Source organism: Triticum aestivum, chromosome 4B (genome assembly GCF_018294505.1).
Source record: "Triticum aestivum cultivar Chinese Spring chromosome 4B, IWGSC CS RefSeq v2.1, whole genome shotgun sequence".
In the NCBI taxonomy this organism is placed as follows: domain Eukaryota; kingdom Viridiplantae; phylum Streptophyta; class Magnoliopsida; order Poales; family Poaceae; genus Triticum; species Triticum aestivum.
Genome location: NC_057804.1, coordinates 414,705,113 through 414,713,972, shown reverse-complemented (window position 1 = coordinate 414,713,972; position 8,860 = coordinate 414,705,113).

The following is an 8,860-nucleotide window of genomic DNA, read 5'->3' as shown; positions in this document are numbered from 1 at the left end:
ATACAACGGTCTAGCTATCGTTACAAAAGTGCTCAGACTATACTATTTACATGGGGAATACTACTACTGTTATGGTGGTCGACTAGAAAAACTGCTCCGATGAAGACTCCATGATATCTGCTCCAGATTCATCAACATAGTCATCATCACTATCGTCTGGGTCCGAGTCGATGTCGTCGATGATGATGTAGTTTTCTGGACAAGTGTAATCATCGTCTACTCCTCCAGTCACTGGAAATCCCATGAATACTTTCAGCGTCTTCTTTAAATCGTCATTCTTCTCCACGAGTGTCATCATTTCCTCCTCATATCCATCGCGTGTAGACTTGAGTTCCTCCTCCAGCTCCGTGATCTTGGCCATGGCCTTCTTCAGATCCATCATGTGTGCGCACATCTGGTTCTCCTGGCGACGTATGTGCTGGTTTAACTCATGGATGAAAGTTGTAATTAATCTATCCTTCCTCGTGCTGATCATCTCCCATTGCTCATCTCGGCACCCACAAATCTGTAGATAGTATCCTTGAGATCCTTGTGGTAAACTTCTCCAATGCGTCCCATGGTGATGTGAGCTGCCATGCTCTTTCCTAGACTCCAGGTTGGTGCATCAAAGGAAAACTCTATGGGCTCAGTGACTGGCATGAACGTTCTTCCTGGAGCTTGAACTTGAATTATCCAGCACTCCTCTTCGGGTAAAGTGGCGATGTAGGTCCCGATGAAGCTTGGTACTCTGATATTTAGGTATCTAGTGACTTCCTTCAAGTGGCGTCCAAAGGGTGTATCTTCATCCGGTTACGTGAACTTGTTCCTTGCATGCGCCATCCTAAAAGAGTAGAAAAGATGACGAGTCAGAAATGAGAAGAGAGAGTAGTGATCTAGGGCTTTAGCTTAGTGGTCGTGTCCTACAGTCAGCGTGTGCTCTGATACCATCTTGTAGCGACCAGACCTCAAACAGTCTAATCTCTGTGCATCAGTGTCATCCCTGGATCGGTAATTCTGACACGCACAGTACTTGAAGGATTTATAACAGAGTAGCAATCACACACTTATTACATCGAATGTCTCAAAAGAGAACTTATTACAACAAATATGGCTTAAGGCCATCTAATAACGATAACAGCGGAAGCCTTGGAAGATAAGCGAGTCCATCAACTCCAACGGCATCACTGAGTATAGAACCACGACCTAAAGGCACCTTACTCGTCATATGAAAAGTCTGCAACATGAACGTTGCAGCCCGAAAATGGGTCAGCACATGGAATATGATGGCAATGTACCACATAGAGAGTAATGAACAGAATAATGCTATACTACATGCATATATGGCTTGGTGGAAATCTCTATGGTTACAGCTTTTGCGAAAAGCCAATTTTTCCCTACTGCAAAGGAATAAATTTTATTTAACTATCATGGTGGTTGTTAAACATTGAGAATGGTTGACAGCATCCTTAATGCCAATTAAGCATCATCACTAAAAATCCAACAATATTAATTAAAGAAACATGATGAGATTCACATGATAATACAAGTACTAGATACTCAAAACGTCCATAACCGGGGACATGGCTAACCATGATTAGTTTATACACTCTGTAGGTTTGCGCACTTTTCCCCGCAAGAGTTGATCTCTTCCGCTTGATTTCTCGCACTACATGGTGTTTGAGAAATGGATGACCGAGACACAGTCTTTCAGAAGCATTAACTCTCTACTCCGGGTAGACCGTACCAACCTACATCCCCTACATCTGCTAGTCTACCTCTTCAAGAGCTCATGCAACTTTAATCAACTATGCTAGAGCCCATAGTAGCTTGCGGCTACACACGGAAGTTTCTAGCATGAATAATCTCACGATCCCATTGAGCCTGGGTAGCGGTCCATAGGAGAATCACACGGTACCCCGGGATTTCCAAAAATACTGGCAACACTGGGTTCCCCAGGTGCCTCAATCCACCCAGATGTGAGTTTAAGTTGCCACCTTAAGTAAACCATTAATTAAACAATCTCACATAAGTCATGGATACACTCACCCAATCCACGTCTACTAGCATAGCATGGCATTATAAGTAAACGTAGAAGTAACTCCCAAAGGTTTGATAATAAACAAGTAATAGGTTCTACCTCATCTACTTCCCAAAACCCACATGTTAATCAGATCCTAATCATGCAATTGTTTGAGGATTGATCTAATGCAATAAAACTGGGTAGTAAAGAGGTATGTTCAAAGTGTTACTTGCCTTGCTGATGATCCGTGAAACCTAGAGATTCGAAGTAGCAAGCGGCGCACCTCCGGGTACTCTATCGTAAATAAACAAGCATACAATAAGCACTCATCTAATGCACAGGTAAAACTCAAATAAAAGGTCTAACCAGAAGGTTCAACTTAAGAACTCCGGTTTGCAAAAAGAATCAAATCAAATGAAGCAACGAAACTCAAACGGCGAAAGAAACAAACTTCATTTAATAATTTGGACCTAAGTCAAATTTTACAGTAGCAAAAACTTGTTTGAGTTGGTTAAATGGAAAGAGGGTTTCGTGACGAAAATCTAGGCGCTTGCATCGCCTGATTCCAATAAACGAGCGAAAAGTTATACTAAAACGAAAAACAGATCGGAAATCGCGATCAGAAATAATTGCGGAAAATCCTCGAAAAAGAAAAACGGACGAACAGGCTAACAGACGAACGTTCGCTGTCTGCGAAAAAACAAAAACCGTACGTTAAAACGAATGAACGAACGGGCGTTCGCTAAATAGACTAAACCGAAAAAAATAAACCGATCTATAAAAAATAAACTGGGTTGCTAAAAAAACGACGGTTTTCTCTCGAAAACCGAGGCGGCGACGGGGGCTACCTCCGGCGGGTCAACGGCAGCGGCGACGGGTCAATGGCGGCAGCGGCGGTCGGCTCCGGCGGGGCGGGTGGCTCCGGCGGCGGTGGGGTCCGGCGGCAGCGGCGGATCGGGCGGCGGCGGCGGCGGCGGGAGCGGGCGGCGGCGGCGCGGATCGCGGTGGCGGCGGCGCTAGGGTTTGGCGGCGGCGCGGGTTGGGCTGGGGCGGCGGTGGTCTTCGGGGCAGGGGGGCCGGCTTATAAAGCCCCCCCCCCCCCGGGGCGGTGTCCCGCTCGGGTACGGCCCGGAGTCGGTTCCTCTTTTTTTTTAAAAACATTACGCGTAGAAAAACAATTAAAAGAAATACTAAACGGACTCCAAAAATCCCGAAATAAATTTTCCCCGACATCAAAAATCAAGCCGGACAATATGAACATTTATTTGGGGCCTATATGCAATTTTGAAAAAAACGCTCATTTTTCCTAAATTCAAATAAAATAGCAATAAACTCCAAAATAAAATCTTATTTGATTTTATTATTAAATCCTCAATATTTCTTTATTTTGGGAAAGTCATTTTATTCCCTCTCGCATATTTTAATAAAGAAATAATTGAAGATAAAATAAATAAAATTAAATGATCCTATTTTCAAAATTTGAGAAAACTCAAATATGAAATAAAGAAATCCCCAACTCTCTCCGTGGGTCCTTGAGTTGCCTAGAATTTCTAGGATCGAGCCAAAATGCAATAAATATGATATGCAATGATGGTCTAATGTATAACATTCCAAATTGAAAATTTGGGATGTTACAAACCTACCCCCCTTAAGATGAATCTCGCCCTCGAGATTCGGGTTGGCTAGAAAATAGGTGAGGGTGGTCCTTCAGCAGATCTTCCTCTTACTCCCAGGTGGCTTCATCCTCGGTGTGGTGGCTCCACTGAACTTTGCAAAACTTGATAACGTTGCTCCGGGTGACTCGTCTGGCATACTCAAGAATCTTGACTGGTTTCTCCTCATAGGTCAAATCACTATCCAACTGAATCGCTTCCAGTGGCACTGTATCTGTCGGCGGTATATGAGCCATCTCGGCGCGACACTTCTTCAACTGGGAAACATGGAACACATCGGGAACTCCTGACAATCCTTCGGGCAATTTCAACTTGTAGGCAACTTCCCCCATACGCTCCAAAACTTTGTATGGTCCTACAAAACATGGCCCTAATTTCCCCTTAACTCCAAAGCGCTTAACTCCTCGAAGTGGAGATACACGAAGATAAACTCTGTCTCCGATTTCGTAAACAGTCTCCTTACGTTTAGAATCTGTGTAGCTCTTCTGCCTGGACTGGGCTACTTTGAGCCTATCGCGAATCAACTTCACCTTCTGTTGGGACTCCTTAATCAAATCTGGTCCAAACAACTAGCGGTCTGCAACTTTATCCCACGATAATGGGGTCCTGCACCTCCTTCCATACAAGGCTTCGAAAGGGGCCGTCTTCAAGCTGGATTAATAACTGTTGTTGTAAGAGAACTCTGCATATGGCAAATTGTTGTCCCAACTAGATCCATAATCTAGCGCACAAGCTCGCAGCATATCCTCCAAAATCTGATTGACTCTCTCGGTTTGTCCATATGTTTGCGGATGAAAGGCTGTACTGAACTCTAGCCTGGTACCCAAAGTTTCGTGCAACTGATTCCAGAACTTTGAGGTAAACTGGGTTCCTCTATCTGATACAATGCTCCTCGGAACTCCATGCAGACATACGATCCTGGTCATATAGATCTTTGCCAACTTAGCACTGGTGTAGGTGGTCTTCACTGGGATGAAATGAGCTACCTTCATCAAACGATCGACTACAACCCAAATCTAGTCATAGCCTGAACGAGTCTTGGGCAATCCCGTGATAAAATTCATGCCTAGCTTATCCCACTTCCATTCGGGTATCGGCAATGGTTGTAACAATCCTGCTAGCTTCTGATGCTCTGCCTTCACTCTCTGACATACATCACATACTGCTACATACTCTGCAATATCCTTCTTCATTCCGGTCCATCAGAAAGTATCCTTCAAGTCCAAATACATTTTGGTATTTCCTGGGTGAATCGAATACGGCGAATCATGGGCCTCCTGTAGAATCAACTTCCTGATCTCTAGGTCATTAGGCACATAAACGCGGTCCTCAAACCATAAGGTATCGTGCTCATCCTCACGAAATCCCTTAGCTTTTCCTTTACCCATCTTCTCCTTTATCTCGGCAATCTCCTTATCAGTCTTCTGAGCTTCTCTAATCTTATCCATTAAGGTAGACTGAATCTCCAATGCTGCTACATAGCCTCTCGAAACTATCTCCAAACATAGCTCACGAAGGTCCTCGGCTAACTCCTTTGGTAACTCTCCGGTCATGAGTGTGTTTAAATGGCTCTTTCGGCTCAACGCATCGGCTACTGCGTTAGCCTTTCCGAGGTGATAATGCAATCTCATATCGTAATCCATGATAAGCTCCAACCATCTCCTTTGTCTGAGATTCAACTCCTTCTGTGTGAAAATGTACTTCAAACTCTTGTGGTCCGTGTACACCTCACAATGGTTTTCGATGAGAAAATGTCTCTAGGTCTTCAATGCATGCACTACGGCTGCTAACTCCAAATCATTCGTAGCATAATTCAACTCATGCGGCTTAAGCTGTCGTGAGGCATACGAAACAACTCTTTCGTCCTGCATAAGGACTGCTCCAAGTTCTCGACGAGAAGCATCGCAATATACTTCATAATCCTTGCGCTGATCAGGCAGAATCAACACTAGTGATGTAACCAAATGTTTCTTCAACTCCTGGAAACTGGCCTCACATTCCTCAGTCCATTTAAACTTGGTGTCCTTCTTCAACAACTCCGTCATGGGTTTTGCAATCTTTGAGAAATTCTCAATGAACCTCCGGTAGTATCCTGCGAGTCCGAGGAAACTCCGGATCTCTCCAACTGTTGTTGGGGCTTCCCAATTTGTCATGGTGACAACTTTTGTGGGGTCTACTGCGATCCCTTCTCTGGATATAACATGTCCGAGAAATCCAACTTCCTTCAACCAAAACTCACATTTGCTGAACTTGGCATATAACTGGTGTTCTCTGAGCTTCTCAAGTACCAAACGCAAATGCTCCTTATGCTCCTCTTCATTCTTCGAGTAGACCAAAATATCATCAATGAACACCACCACAAACTTATCCAGAAACTCCATAAACACCTTGTTCATCATGTTCATGAAATAGGCAGGTGCGTTAGTCATCCCAAATGACATAACGGTATACTCGTACAGCCCGTACCTTGTGGTAAAAGCCGTCTTAGGTATATCCTGCTCTCGAATTTTCAACTGGTGGTATCCTGATCGCAGATCGATCTTGGAAAATACCTTAGCTCCTTGCAATCGGTCAAACAAGTCATTGATCATCGGTAGTGGGTACTTGTTTTTGATTGTCACCTCATTCAATCCTCGATAATCAACAACCATTCTCAATGATCCATCCTTCTTCTCGAGTAGAAGCACTGGCGATCCCCAAGGTGAAGAACTTGGGCAAATATAGCCTTTATCCAGTAACTCCTTAATCTGCTTCTTAATTTCCTCCAAATCTTTTGCGGGCATCCTGTACGGTCTCTTAGATATCGGCCCTGTGCCTGGCAAAAGTTCAATAAAAAACTCAATGTCTCTATCCGGTGGCATGCCTGCAACTCCTCTGGAAATACGTCAGGAAAATCCTTCACCACTGGTACTTCTTCCTGTACAACTCCTGATAAGGAATTCACTTGAGTCCTCTTCGGCACATGCCGGGATACATACTTGATCCTTCTTCCTTCTGGCGTGGTAAGCAAAATCGACTTACTGGCGCATTCAATGTTCCCTCCATACTTCGATAACCAATCCGTGCCTAATATCACATCCAGTCCTTGCGATTCTAGTACTATTAGGTCTGAGGGAAACACGTAGTTACCAATCCTTAATGGTAAACGATCACACCATAGGCTAGCCATATACTCTGCTCCTGGCGAGGTTACTAACATGGGTTTCCTAAGGGCTTGGGTTGGCAGGTTATACTTATCCACAAATCCCCTTGATATGTATGAATGTGATGCACCAGTATCAATAAGAACGATTGCAGTAAATGACTTAGCCAAAAACTTACCTATTACTGCATCTGGCTGGGCTTCAACCTCCTCCATGCTAACGTGGTTCATCTGTCCTTTGTTGAAAGGGTTGGGCTTCTTCCCAGAACTTGAATTGCCGTTTCCATTCTTCACTTCAGGACATTCAGTGGCATAATGTCCAGTCTTCTGGCATTTATAACAGGTAATGTGGCTCAGATCCCTCTTGGCTGGTGTTGATGGGTTGGTGCGGTTATGTCCGTTGCCTCCTCCATTCTCATTTCCATTCTTGGGGCCACTATGGTTGTGCGAACTACCTCCTCCATGTGTATGCTGAAAATGTCCTCCCGAGTTCGGGGTAAAACGAGGCTTCTGCTGAGCTCTAGAATTGTACTTCCCTTGTCCATACTTCCTCTTGCGGCTGTCAATCTGTTGTTGCTTCCCTTCAATCATAAGAGCTCTATCTACCAACTCCTGGTAGTTGTTGAAGGTTGCTACCATCAACTGCATGCTCAACTCACGCTTCTTCATGGCCATAGCTCCTGCTGAAACATGAGCAGTACGGAAAGCTTGTTGAAACTAGTCCCATGTGAAAGTGTCGATAGGATAAGTGGTGGTGAAATTCTCCCACCATGATGCTGCAGGTCCATCAAGCTGATGTGCGGCAAAGCGCACCTTTTCCACATCTGTGCATCCTGCAGTGGTCAACTCCCTTCCCATCTTGCGCAGCCAATCATCTGCAACTATCGGCTCGGTGCTACTGGAGAACACCGGCGGATTCAGCCTCAAGAAACGGGCTAAGTGATCAACAGATGGTGGTGATGGTGGGTTGTTGTTGTTGTTGTTCCCCTGATTCTGATTCTGGACTAATATCTGCATCAATGCATTCTGCTGCTGGATCAACTGGGTGAGCTCCGGTGGGAAAGCAAATCAATTGTCACGTCTCGGAGGCATCTGAGGGTTTAGAAAAGATGAGAATATAGAATAGAAGGAGGTCTAGAGAGAAAACACTACCCATATGCACATGAGATAAAAGCAAACAATATCACTTCAATCAATTCAAACAAGGGCATACAATGGTCTACTATCGTTACAAAAGTGCTCAGACTATACTAATTACATGGGGGAATACTACTACTGTTATGGTGGTCGACTAGAAAAACTGCTCCGATGAAGACTCCATGATATTTGCTCTAGCTTCATCAACATAGTCATCATCACTATCGTCTGGGTCCGAGTCGGTGTCGTCGATGATGATGTAGTTTTCTGGACAAGTGTAATCATTGTCTTCTCCTCCAGCTGTAGGAAATCCCATGAATACTTTCAGCTTCTTCTTTAAATCGTCATTCTTCTCCACGAGTGTCATCATTTCCTTCTCATATCCATCGCGTGTAGACTTGAGTTCCTCCTCCAGCTCCGTGATCTTGGTCATGGCCTTCTTCAAATCCATCATGCCTGCGCATCTGGTTCTCCTGGCGATGTATGTGCTGGTTTAACTCATGGATGAAAGCTGCAATTGATCTATCCTTCCTGGTGCTGATCATCTCCCATTGCTCATCTTGGCGCCCACAAATCTGGTAGATAGTATCCTTGAGATCCTTGTGGTAAACTTCTCCAATGCGTCCCATGGTGATGTGAGTTGCCATGCTCTTTCCTAGACTCCAGGTTGGTGCATTAAAGGAAAACTCTATGGGCTCAGTGACTGGCATGAACGTTCTTCCTGGAACTTGAACTTGAATCATCCAGCGCTCCTCTTCAGGTAAAGTGGCGATGTAGGTCCCGGTGAAGCTTGGTACTCCGATATTCAGGTATCTAGTGACTTCCTTCAAGTGGCGTCCAAAGGGTGTATCTTCATCCGGTTGCGTGAACTTGTTCCTTGCATGCGCCATCCTAAAAGAGTAGAAAAGA